Genomic DNA, 21970 nt, shown 5'->3' on the forward strand with positions numbered 1-21970 from the left:
CGGCCGTGAATCAGGTGCCACGCTAATTGGGAAGTGCTCGTTGTCAATGTAAAACAATTGAGAAAAATGTCACCGTATGAGTGCAGCGCTCGTGAAACTGTGCAGCGCTCAGTGAACAACAAAACACGATCACTTTGAAAAAGTGCTGGGTCTACATAGAAAAAAGTGTCACAGACACAAAATTCAATGACAAAAGTGGAAGTGGACAAGTCCTCTGGCAATACTCCATAGGAGTTAACAATTGAGAAAAGGTGGGACAAGCAGGAACCATTATCCAATTAGAAGCAACGTTTCTTAAAGGACACAGAAAAGTCAATCAAAAGTTGCAGGTGAGGTCTAAACCCATACACAGAACACATTATGTCTCGAAAAGAGTGCATGCGCGCTGCCTAAGCTGGACCTAAAAAATAAAAAAAATATTTGACAGTGGGATCATTTTTATGATTAGAAGGCAAGCCTATACCTCGGCAATCATAAGTACGGTGACACACTTAATGAAGTTTTGGTGTACTTTCTGCACTACCTGTGCGTGGCCGATTTAGATACAAGTTGAAAGAATGGCATGCAAATAACTGCATAACGCAGGTATATGTTCTACTCTTTTATTGTATATAACCTCGTTTGATTGGTGCCCCATTCTGGCTAGCTGCTCCCCTTTTTCATTTCCATATAAGCTGTTCAGTGCACTGCAGTTTGTTGGGCATAGTTTGCGTTACATACAACGATAAATGAATCACTTGCGAACAGCTGAATGACACTTGATCAAGGTCGTCAATTTCGACCTTGGATAACATTGCATCCAGGGCATGTTCTACTTCTGCATCATCAAGGTGAGAATATTATTACTATTCTTAAATCAGCCTGTACTTCCCTTGTGATACAGGGGTGAGATCAATGGAGTATTATTGTAATACGGTAGGAAACGCCCACAAATTAAGACATGGTGGGAGCTGGCATCATTTGTACTGCTCATTCCCTCGGGCATACCCGCTTCACCCTCCTAAGTGCCACTAACACTTTCAGCAGAATCTGCCTGGTGTGGATTTTATGTGCGTAGATGACACTTTTTGCAATGCACAAGTGACTCTTCACAGCAGAAAGAATTTGTGAATACGACATCGAGTATTTTCTTAGCTCAAATATGTGGCTGGTGCATCATATAAATAAGTCTGCAGTACTATATCAGAAATGTAATACATTAACTGAGTGTGTGGTGCACAAACTGTGTACTTTTACACGGCATCTCCTAGAAGACATTTCAACTTAATGTAATACACTGTGCAGTAAGTAAGTTACATTTCTCATAGAATGGTTACTGAACAACTCATAGCTATCGCTCGTCAAATGTCATTTTTTACAACAGTATTTATTTTAGGAATGCTGTTAAAAGTTTTAACGTGGTGGTCATTTTTCCTTCCCTGATATGTGATTGGTGTGTGCAGTCAACAGGGCGCGTGGCGGTTTATGCTGATAAGATTAACAGCCCTGCGCACAATGTTTTAGAACTCCCACGAGAGGTTTAAAAAAAAAAGTTAAGAATTGAAAATCTCATAACTTCAGAGAGCCATTTTATCGGAAGCTAAAGATCAAAACCACAATTAGCTGCATGAATGGAAATGTATCCTCTTTAAAGCCGATGTGAGGCAAAGGAGTTTGGTACAGTTTCAAAATAAAAGCAACACAAGGCAATTAGAATTTGAGACATTTATTTGAATCAAAACTGTTTAATGACACGAGTTTTTAAGCATTTCACAACCCGAGAAAAAGGTTTTATCTAGTGAACATTTTGTTCAGTTAAAATAAAGCATCTTGCTGGTGTGTGTATTTTTAGGTCTCGCCTGAGCCAGCGCTTTAGCGCTGCCCTCGCGAGAGCTTTTGTAAACGGGGGATTTGGAAGTGCAAACTAGTGCTTTCAGGCCGCCAACTAAAGTGCAAGTGCGCCGGGCGCGCGCACCATTAGGCAGCCTGCGTGTACATTTCGCGGCCACTTTGATGTTCTCAGTGAGCCGCGCGGCCACTGAGAACATCAAAGCGGCCGCGAAAGTGCTCACCATTTGCAGCCTGCGTGCCTCTCTCCCCTACCCCCTCCCTTATCCCACTTCCTGCTTGTTATTTGCAAACTTTCGAGAATCTTCATTTTAAGTGTTAAGGGAACGTGTGTGCGCTTTGGAAAGAGCGTTTGTTTATATGCTTATGAAGTTGAAGCACGATATACATTTACCAAATGCAGCGTGCTTCTACTTTTTGTGCTATTACGGTCACATTATCTTTCCTTTCCGTCGCTTCCTATAGTTCTGGCTTTCCCCCTCCCTCGTCGCAATAGGAGCCTAAAAAACACAAACACCCCCTCCCTCCAAACACAAACACAGCTGTGGGTTTCTTAGTACATGTGGGAGAGCGGACGCCCAAACTTTGGATAGGAAATATGCAGTCACAACAAATTAAACAATGGAAACAAAATTACAAATGCGAGCATACTTCACACTAAAACAGCTGCTGTGTGAATTTAGATTATTATTATTATTTCCATGCTGCCAATGACGAGGCGTGTGTTTTCTATTCAAAGTGTTCCTCATCTGTGCTTATCTTTCTTTCAGCTGATAAAACAACTTGGCAATAACATTAACAATATAGTGTTTGTGTGAAAAAGACCTCAAAAGATCTCATAGGATTAGCAAATGTGATAATATAGTACGCAAAGTGGAAAATAATATTTCATAAATTAGGAAGTAGTGGTGGCTGAAGCTAAGTATTGGCTGCGCTTTCAAGCCTGTGTAGGCTTTAGCTTTTCAAATTCTCAGAACAGTAACTATTTCGACACATCAGCTTTTTTTCTTTCAAAATACAACAGACACTATTTGGCAATATAAAGTACAGTTGCAACTAAGGAGCGGGGCATGTCTATCCTCCCCTCTTTTAAATAGTCCAGTGTTTGAATGCATGTTCTGTAGACATTTAGATTTACTTGATGCACATTCTATTCAGGTTGTGTAAACTCAGCAGTTTATCCTTTCCTGGTCGATCAACTGATTACTCTTCAGTTAAAGGGTAACATTCACTGCTGGTCGACACCATAGCTTAAAGACATTGCAAAGCCAATAGCTCTGGCTAAACACTTATAAAGTCCTACCAGCGAGACCTATTGGCTATGCCAATGCTTGTTTTAATATACCCGCGGAAGTTTACAAACACCGCGGAGGAAATGTAACATGGCCTTTGCACTGGCTGGGAAGCACACCAATGCAAAAAGATAGACTAACTACGGGCCAGATGTACAACCATTCCATTTTGCGAGTCGTAAATTGCAACGTTTTGCAACTAGCAAAATGTAATGTACAACAGTGTCGCAGACACTTTTTGCGATTCCTAATGGGGTCACAAATGACCTGCCTCATTGATATTCAAGAGGCAGGTGGCAATTTGCGACCTATTAGGAATGGCAAGCACTGGTAGGAATGGTGGCCTCCTGGGGTCAGCAGACCACCATGTCTGTGACTTCTTTTTCAATAAAGCAGTTTTTCTTTTCACTGCAGCCCATTTTACTCAAAGGAAAATAGGATGCATTTGCAAAAGAAAAATGAAACGTTTCTGTTTCATTTTTAGGTCTCGCCTGACCCAGAGCATGCGCTGATCTGGCGAGACATTTAGTAGGTGGGTTTAGAAAATGCTACCCACATTTTTGTGCTGGCGACAAGCTACAGTGCACGATGGCGTGCACGCGCACAGCTGCTCCCCGCATTCCCCCTCCCTTCTCGCCCAGCCATCTGCCTTTCCTGTGCCAGCCTTCAGCCCCATACCCCTTCCCCCGCTGCTGCGCGCGCATCCCTATCGTGCGTCATCGCGATCACTTTCGCTTTTAGAGTGATCGCGATCGTGATGAGGGATTGATAGCTCCTTCACACTGAGGCCCACTGTGTCAACCGAAGGCTAACGCTTCGCTCTCCTCTGGAAAAGAACACTTCCCCCTAACCCGAAGAGACTCGTTGTAGTTCTATAGCCTCATCATACCAGAACTGAAGCATTTTCAGTATACTATAACTCGAAACCATGTCAGTTGCTTACTTATGTTATGCAACTAACAACCATTGACAAAGCCAATAGGCCTGTTGTAAGTGTAATGTTACTTGTTAAATTATATATCTGGATGTAAAGACAGAAGCAACAAAATACCAGTCGGGCGGAACACTATGCCAAGCACAGGTTTTAAGCTTACGTGTTTAAACCACGCCCTTATTTACATCGACCACGCCTTTTTGAGAGGCCCCATTTTTTTCATCACATTTAAAGCCTTGCTGCCAACCCTATACTTGTGGCGGCCCATTTTCCCCTAGGACATTACCTTTTATGTCTGTGAACTCGATAAATTCCGGGGGTGATACAAAATGGAGGCAGAAGAAAATGATCTCTTCACAGCATGTCAGATTCTGAGGTCTTCGGAATTCCGAGGCTTCACTGTCTAGTCGCATATACATTGCATTACTTCTGGACATTGTTTACACTAAGTGGCAAAACGCGCACAGAAGTTCCCTAGAAGTGAGTGCCGGTGAGACCCACCTGTAACTCACGGTTTGTTCTGTCCCGACTATGGTATTCAAAAAGGTAAGAATACATTTGGGCCCTCGCCCTATACATTTTCCTTTTATTTTGCCCAATCTGCGTGAAACGTTCCAGGATTGATCAACAGTGAATCAGTCTATTTGTACACAGATTGGTCGCACACTGCTCGTCACACCAGCAAGTTGCCCCAAAGGACTGTGGTAAATGAAGTGGCGACGGCGGGTACGCCTATGCCACGATGTGTAAAGAGAACAGTATATGTTGCATTTAGCCATCCCTGGACACGTGGTTCGAGGTAGTTGCCTCTCGTCAGCAGGGAGTAGGACAGTGTAAAGGGGTGCCGCGTGGACTGCCAAAATGTAATTAAAAACAGGTCAAGTACCTCTCATGGCGCGCAGGTGCAGATCCAAGGCTCGTCAGCCCGTTAGCTCAAGGGAGCCGTAATAATTTGTACACAGATTGGTCGCACACTGCTCGTCACACCAGCAAGTTGCCCCAAAGGACTGTGGTAAATGAAGTGGCGACGGCGGGTACGCCTATGCCACGATGTGTAAAGAGAACAGTATATGTTGCATTTAGCCATCCCTGGACACGTGTTTCGAGGTAGTTGCCTCTCGTCAGCAGGGAGTAGGACAGTGTAAAGGGGTGCCGCGTGGACTGCTAGCGGAGTGCGGTCCATTGCGATTGGTCTACAAATATGGCTCCCTCGAGCTTTGAGCTGACGAGCTCCTGGACGACGCACCTGCATGCCTGTGCGGGCAACGAGGCCTTTGACGGTTGTTTGGCGGCCCTCATTTCCACCCCTAACTATTTTCTCTACTGAGGAGGGAAGTTATCCCGAAACCCGAGCCATGTCTCGGGCGATATTTTAAAACCCGGGACATGTATCGGGTCTAGAGATCATCAGTTCAACAAGTACTTACTTGCACCCACTGGGGTGAACCACTCAAGAACTCCATGTTAGAGATCATCAGCTCAACAAGTACTTACTTGCACCCATTGGGGTGAACCACTCAAGAACTCCATGTACCAGCTTCCCCAGGGGCGACCCGGAGGAGGGGCTAGCGGAGTGCGGTCCATTGCGATTGGTCAGTGAATCAGTCTATCTAGGGGTAATGCATCTGATGCAGAACTACATCTGCAACATACTGTTTTACAGTTTAGCGGAGCTGTCTCAGACTTTCATCCTGCAAATGTTTATTACATAAGTACCAAGAACTGCAATAATCGTAGCAAGTGTTTCACGAAAACAATTGCTCTCCATATTATATTAAATACATTACAAAAAAAAAAAATCCCACCTTAGCGACTGGGATGAGTCATGAGAGATCCCCCAGCATGAAGGGCCGGCTGTGTATGTAAACACAAGATAAGGCGTTATGACCACGAAGCTGTCTTTTTAAGCAGATGTAGTGATGCAGTGACGACCGGACGCGCGAGAGGTGCGAGAAGCGCGCGCTCACATTGTAGAGTCAACTAGTCAAACTATCATGTTAGAAGGGTTAGGATTTGAAAAGTGATGAAAAGTGTTAAAAAGTAGAAGCTTGACAGATATGCATTCTCTTGTAAGTTATCACGCCCTACGTAAAGATTATTTAACTTATTTATTTGCAGGTAACTTGCACCCACTTAAGTAAAGTACACAATTCCTTCCAGCAATGTTCACGCTATATAAAATTGCAATAACTAAAATATACATTAAAAAGTAGCGGGGATGGATAAATGGAGAGATACAAAGTAGATACAAAGTAATCGTTCTTGTAGTCTAGGCCGCAGATCAGTTTTTTTTTTCCAAGCTACAGGTTTGCAAGAGTGTGGAGTAAACACTTTTTTTTATAATTCAGGAGTAGGGTAGCCATATTTATCACTTAACAGTCGACTTTATTGGTGGTAGTACGAGCTAACTGCTGTGGCTTTTCCATAGCCCACCAGGTGACCTGTAACTAGTTAGTATAACCCACACTTGGGTGAATAGCAGTAACATTCTAACTGCCTGCTAGTGAAATGTAACACACAAAGAATTGTCATAATGGGAGAAACAGTGGTGATAACACACCCAGCTGAATGTTTACCTTTGAGCCTCTGCTTCAAAAGTCACGCACGTCATTTAAAGGCAAAAAGATGCGAAAACCGTAGTGGTGTTTTATATATTTGAGAGAATTCTATAGATCTCTGTCATGGGTGAGTATATGTGGGCGTTGTACATATCAAACAAAAATAACATATAACATTAGTAAAGTTAAGGTTGCAGTAGTCTCAAGACCTGGAAATTATAAAAAAGCATTTGCAATGCAATAGGTCTCGCATTTACGCGAGTTAAAGCTATTGGCATTGTAAATAACAATGCCTTTTATTTAAGTTTTAAAAACGGAAACAAAAATAAAAGGCATTGCCATTTGCAATGTCAATAGCTCAAACTCACGTAAATGCGAGACCTATTGCATTGCAAATGCTTGTTTAAGAGGAGGCAGTGGTCTTAAAAAATACCCCTTCCCGTTTGCAAGTGGCTTACCCCCTACTTGAAGGAGGTGGTAAGCTGCGAGTGTTTTGCAACTGCATATGCGGTCGCAAAACAATGGTACATACAGTTCTGACTCGATTTTAGGAAGGGATGCCCTTCACATGCTCCTTCCTAATAGCGACTCACAAACACTATTTTGCGAGTCACTGACTATAAATACCACCACCCTTTTCTGTGGTTGCAAACAGGCTGATTTCCCGTTTGTGACCACAAAAAACGTTCATACTTCTGGCCCTACATCTCTTAGCACTGATGACTACAGGCTCAGCATCCGATTGGTCATTACTGAAGACTTTTGCAGCGCCATCTTGTCAGTCTTCAGACCAGCGCTAGATATAAACACATTCAACCAGCAGCACATCAGGTGACCACATAGAAAAAGGTACGCACAGCCCCGATTATCCTCAATGAGAAGAAATATAATTGACCCCTGCAGTCTGCCCAGCTCCCTCTGCAGAGGGCCTAACATTGTCTTAGTAAGTCTGATGGATGGCTCAGTGAATTGAACATTTGACGCTAAGCAAGCAGTGATCTCCAGATAGCCAATTAGAAAGCATCAGAAGGCTGAATCAGCTTTCCATCCTTCCTAAGTTCTGTAAATTAAGCCCCATTGAATTGGGTAATGTTACGACAGAAGTATAGTAGTTAGTGCTGTATGAAAACAAATGTATAATTAATAGTATTAGCATCACAGTGAATTTAAGTTTGTCCAAAGTGACTGGCATGGGTCTAGCTCATTGCTTGCGCAGAAGTGAGACCCTTGCTCAAGAAGTCCTCAGCTAATCCCACGGACCTCAAGAACTACCGGCGCATCTCCCTCCTCCCATTCGCGGCCAAAGTCACCGAGAAGAACGTCAACGCACAACTAACCAAATTAATTGAAGAAAACTCCATCCTCACCCCCGCCCAATCCGGATTCCGCAGCAACCACAGCACCAAGATCGCTCTACTCCCCGGCACAGATGACATCTGCACCCTCCTCGACCAGGGACACACAGCAGCCCTGATTCTACTCGACCTCTCGGCAGCGATTGACACAGTCTCCCACCGCACACTCACCTCCAGACTCCACGACACCAACATTCAAGGAACGGCCCTCGACTGGATCCGCTCATTCCTCACCTGCAGAACCCAAAGAATCAGACTACCTCCCTTCCTCTCCGAACCCACAGAAATCAAATGCGCAGTACTCAAAGGATCATCGCTCAGCCCCACGCTCTTCAACATCTACATGGTACCCCTCGCCGCCATCGTCAGACAACACGGTCTCAGCATAGTATCCTATGCAGACGACACCCAGCTCATCCTCTCCCTCACCAAGGACTCCATCACCACCAAACTCAACTTCCAGGAAGGAATGACGGATGTTGCATCCTGGATGAGCTGCAGCTGCCTGAAGCTCAACTCAGAGAAAACAGAGGTCCTCGTCGTCGAACCCTCCCCCTCTGCATGGGACAACACCTGGTGGCCCATCGCCCTTAGCAGCCCTCCCATCCCCAACGACCAAGCCCAGAACCTTGGCATCATACTTGACTCCTCCCTCTCCATGATCCGACAGGTCAACGCCATCTCCTCCAGCTGCTTCAACACCCTCTGCATCCTCCGAAAGACCTTCAAATGGATCCCCCCGTATCAAGAAAGACCGTCACCCAAGCACTCAACCAGCAGACTCCACTATGGAAATGCCCTCTATGCCTGGATCAACAAGTCTCTGCTCCGCAAGCTCCGGACTTTACAGAAAACCGCAGCCATACTTGTACTCGGCGTCCCCCGACACAAACACATCACCCAACACCTGAGGAACCTTCACTGGCTCCCCGTTGAGAAGAGAGTTACATTCAAGATACTCACCCACGCCTACAAATGCCTCCACAACACCAGACCCCAATACCTCAACGAAAGAATCTCCTTCCACCTACTCAAAAGAAATCTCAGATCCACCGACCTCGCCCTCGCCGAAACCCCTTCCATCCACATAGCCAGAACAGGTGAAAGATCCTTCTCCTACATCGCGGCCAAGACCTGGAACGAGCTCCCGATCGACATCAGATGCGCCCCCTCCCTCAACATCTTCAGGAAGACACTCAAGACCTGGCTTTTCAACTGAACAAAGCTGCCTACCCCCCCAGCGCCTTGAGACCCTCACCGGTGAGTAGTGCGCTTACAATTCCCCTGATTGATTGAGGCCAGTGACTGACATGGTTCTAGGGCATCTCACCACAAGAAACCTCCAAACACGCTTTGAGTCAGTACGTTTCCTATGACGAGCCCGTTTCCTTGTCCCTTCTCACTTCCTACCTCACATGCATTTCTTTTCTTAGCACCACCAGCCCCTGAAACTGTTCAGTACTGTATCATGAGAAGGACTTTTCTTGCGGGGTACATGGGGCCGGGCAAGAACTAGAATTGAATCTGCTTTTACGACCAGCCTCCTTTGTTCTCCTTTTTAATTTTATGGAGGAGTGGTCCCCACTTCATACCCCTCTTTTTCCATTTATATGTTCCCCTGCTTGCTCCAACCATGATGTGCCATCCTGTGGAGCAGTACATGCAGGGAACTGTCTGGCAGCGCACAGAATGTGCTATGAAGGCCGCCTACAAATTGAGATATGGAGAGAAATAGAAAAGATTAGGTAAAACAAATCAGTAGATTAGATCGATAAGATAAAGGTGAAGGATAATGTAAACCAGATGGATCAAAATAAGAGCTACAAAGCAGGCGGATCAATGGAAACGTGGATAAGATACATCAAAAGGAAGATTAAGCAAGTAGATGGAGAAGACTCAGAAGAGTACATTGATATAATAGATGAGACAGAAAAGAAAGATGGTTTGCTAAGTGCAGGGCTCAGCTGGCCACTGTGATGGGGCCGACAGACGAATATAGCGGAGCAAGTGTAGCTATGCAGAATATTGTTCACATGTTGGCATGGGGTGACATGTCGAGCCCTCATCAATCTGATTTCCCATGTCTATGGCGTAAAAATGTTGGTTTACCACATGACATTTGGACTAGTGCATGTTGGTCATAAAGAGTATATATGTAAAGTGAGCCTATAGCTGGAGAGAGAAAAAGACATAAGAGAGCTGGAAAAACTCCTGGAAAAATCAACTGAAAATGTAAAGTGTTGCTTTTTTTCCCTTTCCTGTTTTCCGAGTATCCCTGTCCCTCTCTGTCTGCCCTTCTGGGTCGTCTCCTCTTCCTTTTCCAACTATCCATTGACAATGGGTTATTGTGCGCAGATGGTTGAAATGTATGCCCTTGAGCCCAAGGCACAAACAAAAAAAGGTAACTTGAGCTGTAAAGGTTTGTACTAAATAATACTATTGTACTAAAAAACTATAAAAAATTGTTTAAAAAATTTCGATATTGTACCATATTATAGTTCATAAATTCTTCACAATTGCAACTGATGAACATCAAACACCACGTAATATGCAATTCAGTGGAAGTAAGCCCCACCATTTTCTTAATCAAGGCAAAAAGGCCAAGCTAAATGTCCCCAGCACTGGCCCATTCTTTCCTGGATGGGAAAGCATGAGAACTAGAGAAGCCACACCCCCAGTCCATCTAAGAGTGGTGTCTTGTGTTGTGTGAGGAAGAGTGACAGCTGTGTCCCAGACACTAACTCATTCACATTTTATATTTATTGCACGTTAGGTATGATACTACTCCATAACAGATAACAGACATGGTGGAGAAAGCTTCAGAGAAAGAAAGCGGAGCAATGCTGTGGGATGGCTTGTTGCTGGAACTCCTCAAACACACTGGAGGTAGACTAGCATGAACACCACATGGCAGCCACCCTGCACAAGAAAATAGCACAGACCAATGGAAAAGCCTGGAGCTGCAACTTGTTGTGAGGTTCTCTTGCAACTGTGAAGGAAATGGTGCATTGCCTATTTTCTACACTCAGGAATTGCTTCAAAAACAATGTGTTAATGGAAAGTGGGAACGGATTAAGTGTGGTAGAGCTTAATGTGCCCTAGTGTATTACTAACACTCTAGAATGGATCTGTTCACCCTATGCTAATTAAATATGTTATAAAAGTTCGTCATCCTAAATGCCCAACTTCAATATCTTTTTGTATTGCTTTAGCCTCTATTGTTATCCCAGACCCCCAAGAGCATTAAGGACACTGGAGTGAGTGACTTTGATAAGAAACCCTATGAACCATTGGTGTTAAATTTAATTTAAATCAGGAAAGAGCAAGTAACATGTAACAACAAATAATTAACCAGATAATTTACATTTCTTCAAACACTGCAACAAAGACTGGTTATTGGATTTGTGAATTATAATAAAAGACATTCTCTGGACTAAGATATTAGATGGGCTTGCCAAAGTTAATATTAATATTTAAGACACACTGATATAACAAAGAACTGGACAGCAGTTACCTGGGACAAAGTCAATCTAAAACCTGAAGATCTACGCGAGAGGGGGTAATCAAGACAGAAAATTGTAAGCACGTGATAAGGACATGTTCTCAGGTGAAATAGTTTGGGGGTGACGTTCTATTAAGGGGTGCAAGCAGAGACTTGCTTGAGTTATGGAAAGGAAGCAACGCTGCTCTTGCTTAATCACTTGGGCAATGTGACCTCTGTGCAAAAGAACATCAGTTCTGTGACCGAAAAAAACACCCCCCAATAAGGAAAGGCTCCTATTAAAACATTGGAAATCGTCCAAAAATGTCAAGAAAAATAATCAGATATCCAAAAGTACGTGCCGCATGGCGAATGACATGCAAAGCGGGGGGAGCCACTTAATAAAAGATTTGGGGACAATACATTGAATTTGATGAGTTTATACATACCACTTATACCTTACATATCATACTGTAGCTCGTTAAAATTGGATTGTAAAATGCCTCTTCGACATATCTAAACATTTTAGTTGATGAGGGCGAGACGGTTCTCTTTTATTGAATTACTAGGCCTAATTCATTATTTTCTAAATTTTGTTTATGAATTAAAAAAATCAAGAAATATATACATTCTTTATTTAAAAAATTGTTGCGTTATTAGTATTTATGCCTGACTCTTCATATAGAGCATATATTTGCAGGTGGGTTGTTTTGTTCTTTATGGTTATGTTTTCTCTGTCCTGCTCCAAAATCAGTCTTTAGCCTTGGGGAACCTTTTGCTTTTATTGAGCAGGGCAGTGTGCTCAGTATCAAGCAGCAGGAGTTCCACTTTGCAGCCAACGATTTGCAGGAAACTCCCTACCAACCAGAGGTCAGTGTCTGTCTGGCAGGTTTCATGCGCATGTCATTGGTTTTGCTTGCTCGTGAGCACCTAGAATTGGACATCATTAGCACTGGAGTGGACAAGTCAATCAGTGGGTAAGCAGGAAGAGCTCGATCCAATGAGTTTCACTCTAAGGGGAGCAGCTAGAGGCAGCAACCTGAGCTTAACCCTCCCCCCTCAATGCAGACAAAGATACAGGGGAGGGCATTGGCAGAAAGCCTAACTTGATTGAGATGAACAGCCAATCAAAGGAGACTTTCCCAGATGTCAGGTATGTACCTCCCGGCCTCTTGGAAGTGAGTCATGAAGCTCTGATCCTGGAAGGAGCAATGATGAGTTACATTTCGATTTGTATGAACTTCACACTGATGAGCTCCACGGAGCAAGATCACACAGTGGTGGGTTTGCAGAACATGGATACACATTAGTGGGTAACTTGGGGTGCATTTTCTTGTTTGGGGTTTATGCGGTGCATGTTTCTCTTTTGTCTATCCTCTGAGGAATCACCTACCTTATATTTCAACACTGGCTGAGACCAAGAGCACCTTATTCCCATTTGCATAATAAATAGCATAGGCATTTCTGGTGGTGGGCTTACTGGCACACGTTTCCTTGTTGGTTGTTAACTTGAGCATTTTTCCCTGTTGGTGGGCTTCCTAGCTTGTACTAACCAGCTACAGAGTGCTCTGGCTTGTGCTTTGTTGTTGGTTGGCTAGGATGTGTTGCCCTTTAAGTGGGGTACCTGGTATGAGTTTTCTCATTAACCATTTACCTACATCGAACTCCGACCGACTAAGGTGAGGGCCTGGTGTGTATATCCCAGTTGGTTATTCCCTAGGTGTATTCAATTGTTGGCGCGTCACATGATGGACCCTTTTCTGTTAGCGGGCTATCTGGCTCAGATTTCATGATTCGTATTTTATCATTGGAGGGGCTCCCTGACCACTTCAGTGATGTTGTTAATTTGGTGTGTGTTCACTCTGGCAGGTTAACAAAGGGAGACAGTCCCTTCTAAGTCATAGAACCCCAAGTCTACACCAGGTGAGTGTAGCCCAGTGGTATAGTGCTACATGCTCCATAAAAGACATGAGAGAGCGGAACGCAGGCTAAGCGTATGTTTGCAATGTTTTATTTTTTATTTTTAAGAAAGCCCAGTTACATGTGAACATTTGCTCAGTACAACTGTGTCTTACAAAGCCAGCTATCTATTTACTTAGTGTTATATTACTGGTTGGCCACTGCAGATAGGTTTGCAAAATTGACCTTATGTCCTCCAATGCTGACCTGAAATCTGACTCTTTGTCCTGAATTATTACAATCAGTGACCAGAATTTGCCTCCATACCAGGTGGTCGCCCTAACAAGGACACTGATTCTAAAGTGTAACAAAACGTACTCTCAGAGCAGGTAAACACAGACATCAAAACACGTACAAAGGCGCCATTATTTTTTTCATCAACTGACAACAGCGAAGCAGAAACCACGTGCCATTTCGACACTCGGCCAATAAACTGCACAAAGACACCATTGAAAAGGCATAGAAGAGATCAGCGTTTGGCATGAACAGACGGAACATGCTGGACAGAGCGGTCTGCGGTCATGCGTCTTCCTGCTCCTGCCCTTATTCAAGCTGGCCATGCCCATAAATCATGCTCGCAGCGTAATCCCAAAAGTGAATTAAAATTGAATAAACGGTGATTGCATCTACAGATACAGAAGGAAAGGTTTCTCCATTCTGCGCAGTCGCAGGCGTCTACCTACCACCCTCATCTCTTAGTCTTGGCTGGTCAGATAAGAGTTGATCTCTGCGGCCTTGTGTTCAACACTCCACTCAATTAAATAATAACCAATGGTAAAGTTAATACATTTGACATTTGCATGGCTTGCGGATCGAATTTGGGTATAACACACAAACGTCAAACTTACTGGCTTTGCCACTGCTTTTTCTCTAGGAAGCAAATGGGTTTGAGGGCAGATTAAACTATCCCGTATGAAAAATGGCTGCTTCCAGAGAAACTGCTTTCTTGTCTGCAGCGTCCATTTTCAGAGGCCTCTGTAAGCGCTCACTGCAGGCCACTATCAGCCCACTCACCAACTGATTTCAGATTTAAAATAGTCCCTCAAGCATTCCAACGAAGGCAGAAGAACAGGCACAAAAAGACAAAAGAAAAATGGCGAGCCTTCAATACTGCAGCTGGCTGATCCAAAATACGACGGACAATGTACAAGTCAATGGCTGAAGCATCCAGAGCAAAATAATCCACTGGCTGCAGTAGGCTGACCCAAAACCCCTTTAAATTAAATACATAAAATACAATGTTCATGAATGGTGCAGGCGCCATCCGTTTTAAACCTGAAAAACATAATGTTGAGATGCAAGGGCACTGCAAAAGGTACAGAATAATGTGGGTGGCATTTTAGCTAGTTTGACTTAAACATGTGCAAGCCTCTTTGTGGCATTGGCGTTGAGACGACTGCTACCAGTAAAACACCACAGTTTACTGCAAGTGGAACACTCTGGTGGTAAATTCAGCGCCATCTATGAATGCATCATTGCAGGCAAATCCACGTAACAGAACGAAAGAAAACATGCCCAAGGTGAGCGTTAATTATCTCTGAGCGGTTTACAAAAAAGGAAGGAGCATTGCTAAGGCCAACACGTTTCGTGAAGGCTGGCAGCTGATTGGCTTTGCCATTGTTTTTAGGTTTCTGTAACACTTTATTATAAATGCATTCAAAACACGGCTGCGATGCATAGAAATACACGTGATAGCAAGGTGTCTATCTTTGAATGCTTTTCCATTAAAGTTTCGCAAAACCAAAAATGATGGCCACCCCGCATGCTCATGCATTAGTGGCTATTTTGCAATAGGTAAAGAGCCCAGTTTAAAACATGTCGCCTGCAAGAAGTGTGCATGTCATGGGTCTGGTGGCTTAGTGGACTAATGCGTCTTCAATATGGGCATGCGTTTGACCTCATGGTCACAGGTTCAAATCCTGACGGGTTAACTCAGCCTTTCATTCATTTGAAGTTGATAAAATGTGTACCATTGAGTTGGGTAACAATAAACATCTGTTATCCCATGCAAGATACCCTTCTGGGTGAACGTGCACTTTACAAATACACGTTATGTTATGCAGGTGGGATACAACTCACTGCAAACGGTGGCGAGCTCCCAGAAGAAGGGGCTGGAGAACTACCAGGTTGTTGAAAAGAAGTTTTTTTTTTAAAGTCTAAAACAAAAACAAAAAAATATATAAACACACAATGGTCCACAGTCCATGGCACTCAAAGGTACTACTTACTTTGTGGGTGACAACATTGTAGTTTAGCAGAATTCCATCACTTACAAAGAAAGGGACCAATGTAAGACTTCTGCCTGTGACAAGGACTGGTGGCCAAGCCCTGCTAGTCTCCCTGCTGTAAGTGTGCAGATCCAAGTCGGCCACCTCCACATGCTGGGAGAGGGCTGCCGGTGAAGATAGCCATGAGTAGAGTGCCAAGTGGGGAGAACAAAACCTGTGTGGCACCGTCGTAGTGACCTCACATCAGGAGGGGCTGCTGTAGAAGATACTGCTGGATAACAAGGGCGGAACCCTGTGCTGAACCTTTGCGGTGACCCTGTATGCCAGGAGGGGCCACCATGGTATGGACTTCCGTGTGGTAAGTGGCGGCACCTTGGTTGGTAGTGTTGAGACAACCTCGTATGCCAGGAGGGGCCCCAATGGTATGGACTTCCGTTTGGTAAGTGGCGGCACCTTGGTTGGTAGTGTTGAGACAACCCCGTATGCCAGGTGGGGCTGACAGTATTAAGAGTGCTCGAGGGATCGGGCCGCTGCCCAAGAACTATGAAGTCCTGGGACTTGAGAATTGCATCCGACCTCACCCTCCCCAACCCCTCCATGAACAGAGGACAACGCTGTGGGTGCATGGCCACATCGCTGGGACCAAGATATATATATATATTTTTTATAAGTTTTATATAGCGCTAGCTTGACCCGCGGGTATCAGAGCACTTTTCATACACAAAGCAAAGAAAAATTGCTTAATATCGCAGGACATAAGGATGCATAAAGATATAAGCAAAACATAATACTTAGGCATACAGTGAAGGGGAGAAAACGCAGGAGGTTGAAACAGTCGGATAACCACCCATCCTTGATGGTCACATGAGGGGGGAGTCCACTAGGTTATTGAAGTCTAGGTTAACTGACTTGGCCAGTAAAGTATTTGTTGAGGAGAAGGAGTTTCAGGTCCCTTTTGAAGCAGAAGGAGGGGTTGCATCTGAGGTCTATAGGGAGTGCGTTCCATATCCTGGGTACGTTACCAGAAAAGGATCGGCATTGAGTTGTTTTCCTTTTCAATTTCGAAAGGGATGAGAAGAATTGAGTTGGTGCTTCTTAAAGTTCTGAATTTTCCTGCTTTTACCAGTTTGCTGTTTTGGGAGTTGGGGTAAAGTGAGTGTAGGGCCTTGTGTGTGATGCAGGCCAATTTGTAAATACATCTGCCTTCCATGGGAAGCCAGTTGAGGGCGTCGAGGGTTGGTGTGATGTGTTCAAATCTTTTTACACTAGTTATGAGTCCAGCTGCCATATTAAGGACTGACCTTAGTGGAGCTAGGTGAGCTTTTGGTGTCCCTGTTAAGATGGCGTTCCCATAGTCCAGTTTAGAAACGACTAGGGATTGTACTATTGTTTTGAGATCATCCTGGGGAAAGAAAGGTTTAATTTTCTTGAGGTGTTTTAGTGAGTAAAGCACACCTTTTGCAGAGTTTTCGATGTGGTCCTTCATTGACAAGTTCTTATCTAGAGTAATGCCTAGTGACTTTACCGAGTCGGGTAGGACGAGGGAGCAGTTTAGGGCATCAAGATTCTTGAGCCTGTCTTGGATTGGTCGGTGGTTGCTTTTCGGAGCGAACATCATTAATTCCGTTTTGTACGGGTTCAGCTTTAAGTGGTTTGCGTTAAACCAAGTTTGTATCTTGGCTAGCGTGACATTGAGGTGTCGGATGTCACTGGGTGATTTGATTTTTTAGTAGATTTGTGTATCAGCTGCATATAGGATTGGAGCATCGGAATCCAAACTCCCCTCTCCTGTTGGGGAGTGCAGAACTTACAGGGCAGAAGGAGCACCGGAGCACTTCTGATCGCTGCTGAAGCAGACCCTGTAGGCTCAAAAGAGAGCTGCACTTTCCATGTACTGCTGCGCTTGCCGGGTGCTGCTGTGCTTGCCGGGTGCTGCTGTGCTTGCCGGGTGCTGCTGTGCTTGCCGGGTGCTGCTGTGCTTGCCGGGTGCTACTGCGCCTCCAGCGTGCAGTCAACTAACCAAACAGGACCGGAGCATTGCCAAGGCCTGTAGATGGGACTGACGCTGAAATGCTGCACGCTTTCTCGATGCTGGAGTGGGTAAGGCTGGTTAAAGGCCTACCGGGACCTGGGGAACTCGCGACTAAGAGCGCTGCAGCACCAAGACACTTTTGACTATGTTCTTAGAGTCAGGGTGGACTCTAGAGTCAAGGCCTACTAGTAAGCATTCCCTGGATGCAGCCACTAGTGAATGGGGAATAATCCGAACCATATTATGAAAAGCGGGTGGGGCAGGGATCTGCAAGTGAAACACCAGAGCCCCAACCTTAAGAGATAAATGTGTTATTGGTTATAAATGTCGTAACCTCTCTTTGAATACGTAGAGTTCGAAATAAAATACTTCTGTTTATTAAACGATAAAGCCTTTTGAAGCCGAAACGCGTCCGACGCTATAGAAGCTTTGATCTGCCATGCTCAATAAACAATGCAACAATACTTGGAGTGCCGTTCTATGATATCATTTCCCCCACCAGAAATAAAATCCCTAGCCCAAAAATGCCCAAATAGCTTCTACAGTGTGAAGTATTATATCTAAAACATTACATTATGGCAAGGGCTATAAATCAGCACTGATGGTATGTTTGTTTCCCAGGATGTCATGTTGTCCAGCTGCTGGAAAAGTAGGGAAGCACAGTACTCCATTACGCCGGCGATAGTGCACATTTGCAGTGCTGCTTAGTTGACAGACTTGTAATTTAACACCAGCAGTTTTCTTATGTAATGAGGCTCCTAATTCTCTTTTCTAATTATTGACTGACTCCAGTGCTCTGCAGTCCTGCAAACAGTTAACATCACATACATTTATTTTAGCATTTGTAAAATACAAACCCTAAGTCTGGTGATACACACTATAACACTGGACAACAGAGCAGTGAGAACATGGAATGAGACGTCACGTGTTAAAGTGAAAAGGGAGGCGTAGGCGTTGATGAGAGTAATTTCATATGGAAGCCAGGATATCGATGCCTGAGCTTTTAAATTACCTTTTTTTTTTTTTTTTTAAATTTTTATTTATTGTTGAGACTGAGGGTGTCATACAACATACAAGTTAATACAGAAAGTATAGCATTACAAAAACCAAAACATCTCAGATACAATGAACCAAGATCTTTGTAAAATAACAAAGGCAATTTTGAAAATGACCTGAATGAAAAGAGAGTCAAAAAAAGTTTTCCCAAATTTTATCGAATTTTCTCCCCCCTCCAATCCTCGCTGCATAGTTACGCTCACTGATCTTAACTCTTTGCATTTTACGCAGCCATTCATAAAAGGATGGTGTCTGATTTGATCGCCAATTCTGAAGTAGCAATGATCTTGCCACTGCCATGCAAATAAACAGAAGTTTAGCATGTGAGACAGAGATATTAAGATTCTGATCCAAACCATGCAGCATCAAATTGGAATTTAAAGATATCTGGATATGAAAAGTAGAAGATAAAAAAGCAAAAATATCTGTCCAGAACTCTTTGATCATGCAACATTCAACTGTGACGTGTGTCCAGTTAGCGGGGGCAAAACTTTGACAACGAAAGCAGATCGGTGTATAATTACTAAACATTTTGGCAATTACCGCCGGGGTATAGTAGAGGAGCCATTTCCCAAAAAACATCATTCTGCGCCAATTGGCTCCCCGTAAAGTGGAGAAATTATATTTATTAATAGTCCGCCACGTCGTTAAAGATAGAACCTGCTTTTCGTGCTCCCACCATTTTTTAACTGCTTTCGATCCTAAATCGTCTTGTTTGATCTGGGCAAGATGACGTTTCCACACACCAGGTTTCCTTATTAAAGTACTATTGAACAAAAGATCGTTGTTAAAAGGGGAAATCTGAGTAAAGGAGGTGGGAGCGAACGGCTGTAAAAGTTTATAAATTATATGATAAGACCCGGCTAACAAAAAGTTGCCTGTAAGTAGTAGGCGCATCTCGGGCGGAGTTAACCACCTAGAGTAATGTAAAAAGTCGCCCACTTTGCTAAAGCCGGCTTTAGACCAATAGCCCATTAAATGCGGGTTTACCCCCTGCCCTCTTGAGGAGAGTAAATTAATCAGCGAGGAGGAGGTATTGAAAAGAGAGAGAGAGTATCGACTAATCATAGCCTTACGCTTCATAAAAAACCAAGCAATTATTTTATACCTAACCAATTTTGGAGATTTGGGTATTTGAAGAGGGGAGGATATTTGACTCTCTAAAAAAATTAAATTGAAAAAAAAGCTAATATAATTATTTGGATTCGGAGTAGGGACCTTGAAACGAGTTAAGTACTGAGCAAAATAGGCGTAATAATACTCTCTAATGTTTGGAAGTGCAAGACCGCCATTATCTAAACCCTCATAAAGGGTAGTCAACGCAATCCGGGGCTTTTTATGTGACCACAGAAAGTTTGAGAATAAGGATTCTATTTTCGAAAAGAAAGACCCTGGAAGAAAACACGGAATTGTCGAGAACAGAAAGTTAAATAATGGTAAAATGGACATTTTAATCAGGGCGACTCTACCTAGTAATGATAAAGGTAATTTATTCCAGCGAGTTAGCAACGAGCGAACCCTTTGGAGAAGGGGAACAAAATTCAAACCAAAAAGATCTGTAACTAAAGAAGAAAAAAACACCCCCAAATATCTTTTAGGTTTATTATTTATACAGCCGCGTAGATCGGGATATAATTCTGGAATGTGATTGCCACAAATCAAAATTTCGGTCTTTTTTTTATTAATCCGGTAGCCCCCAAAAGATTCATATTGCTCAAAAATCTGAAATGCCCGAGCTTGAGACTGCAAATCGGATTTAATGAGCAACATGATATCGTCAGCATAAAGTTTTATCTTAGACAAATGGAATTGGGGGTGAGATCTCTGCAGACTTTCGAATAGCTATTGCGAGGGGTTCGATAAAAAAAGCAAAAAGAATCGGTGATAAGGGGCACCCCTGACGGGTTCCACGGTTAACTGCAACAGATCCAACCGAATGTGAATTAATAATAATATTAGCTTTAGCACCAGAATAAAGATTACGAATGAAGTTAATAATGATACCTGGGGAGGAGGAGCCTAGCGCGCAACCAAGATGGCCGCGTAGGTGCGAGGCTCCCGAGGACCTCCGCGACCTCCTGAATTAATCCTGGCTATATCCTGTCCTTGTTGAGGGGACTGTGTCGGTGAACCCGAGCTGAGGCGCCACCCGTTTTTCGTTTTCGAATTGGACCCCGGACACCGGTGGGAGCACCGATCAAAGGTTGCGGCCTTCTCCGCGCCGGCCCCCCGGATTGGAGTAGTGGGGCGATCCGGGGACAAAGCGAACAACAGCGGCGGGCAGGGCTGGGCGACTCGCGTACCCCGCGCTTTCACTTTCGCTTTTGCGCCCTCCTTGCCCTCAAGCGAGGTAGGGTCGCGGAGCGGGGTGCGGTGGTGTGGCCTTGTCCAGGTGCCCGGCTGACCCGCCGGCTGTGAGTCGTCCTGCGGTCCAGTGGTCGCCCTCCCCCCCCGGAACCCGTGAACTGGTTTATCGGCCCTTTTGAGGAGATTGGCACGACGGTGGGAGAGCAGGCATGTCCACCAAACAAGATGGCGACCGGGCGAAGGTGAAGACGACCCGCCGTGGCCCGGCGCATCAATCCAACAGTATGGACCGCTACACTCTCCAGAAGGGATCTCCGGAGACATCGCGCACATCCCCGGCGGGCCCGACGGAGGCGTCTGCTCAGCCGGTGGATTTGACCCTCCGGGACGTCATGGGCGCCATCGCAGAGATGAAGGCCTCGGTGGACCAGCGCTTCGACACCCTAGCGCAAAAGATAGACTCGGTCCTTGTGGATGTGAGGGCTGACTTGTCCAAAACCAACGACCGGGTCGATTCCCTGGCCCACACTACAACGAGCCTCACGACGGACGTGGTGGCCCTCCAAAAGGAAGTGCGCCGGCTTGGCCAGGCGAGCGCCCTGATGGACCGGCGACTGGAGGATTCCGAGGGTCGGGCCCGGAGGAATAACGTTCGCATTGTGGGGGTGCCGGAGGGACGAGAGGCGGAGGCGGCAGATCTTTTTGTGGAAGAATTGATCCTTACCCATCTCCAGCCCCGGGGGCTGAGTAAGCTTTTTGCGGTGGAACGTGCTCACCGGGTCCCTGGGGGCAGACCTAAGGCCGGTGCCCCGCCGCGGCCTCTCATTGCCCGGATTTTTAACTTTTGGGACAGAGACGCTATCCTGCAGACCTCCAGGCAACAGGGACCGGTCAAGCTTGATAACATGAATGTGCATTTCTACCCAGACTTTACTCCGGCG

The 21970-nt window shown here is 44.7% G+C and overlaps 1 protein-coding gene across 12 annotated transcripts in view; it reads right to left on the reverse strand.

The window, feature by feature from the left end:
* PTPRM (protein tyrosine phosphatase receptor type M) overlaps positions 1 to 21970 on the reverse strand; it is a 1478792-nt gene that overhangs the window by 386458 nt on the left and 1070364 nt on the right. The gene's annotated exons all lie outside the window — the stretch shown is intronic.

This window comes from Triturus cristatus, chromosome 5_2 (assembly GCF_964204655.1).
Source record: "Triturus cristatus chromosome 5_2, aTriCri1.1, whole genome shotgun sequence".
In the NCBI taxonomy this organism is placed as follows: Eukaryota; Metazoa; Chordata; class Amphibia; order Caudata; family Salamandridae; genus Triturus; species Triturus cristatus.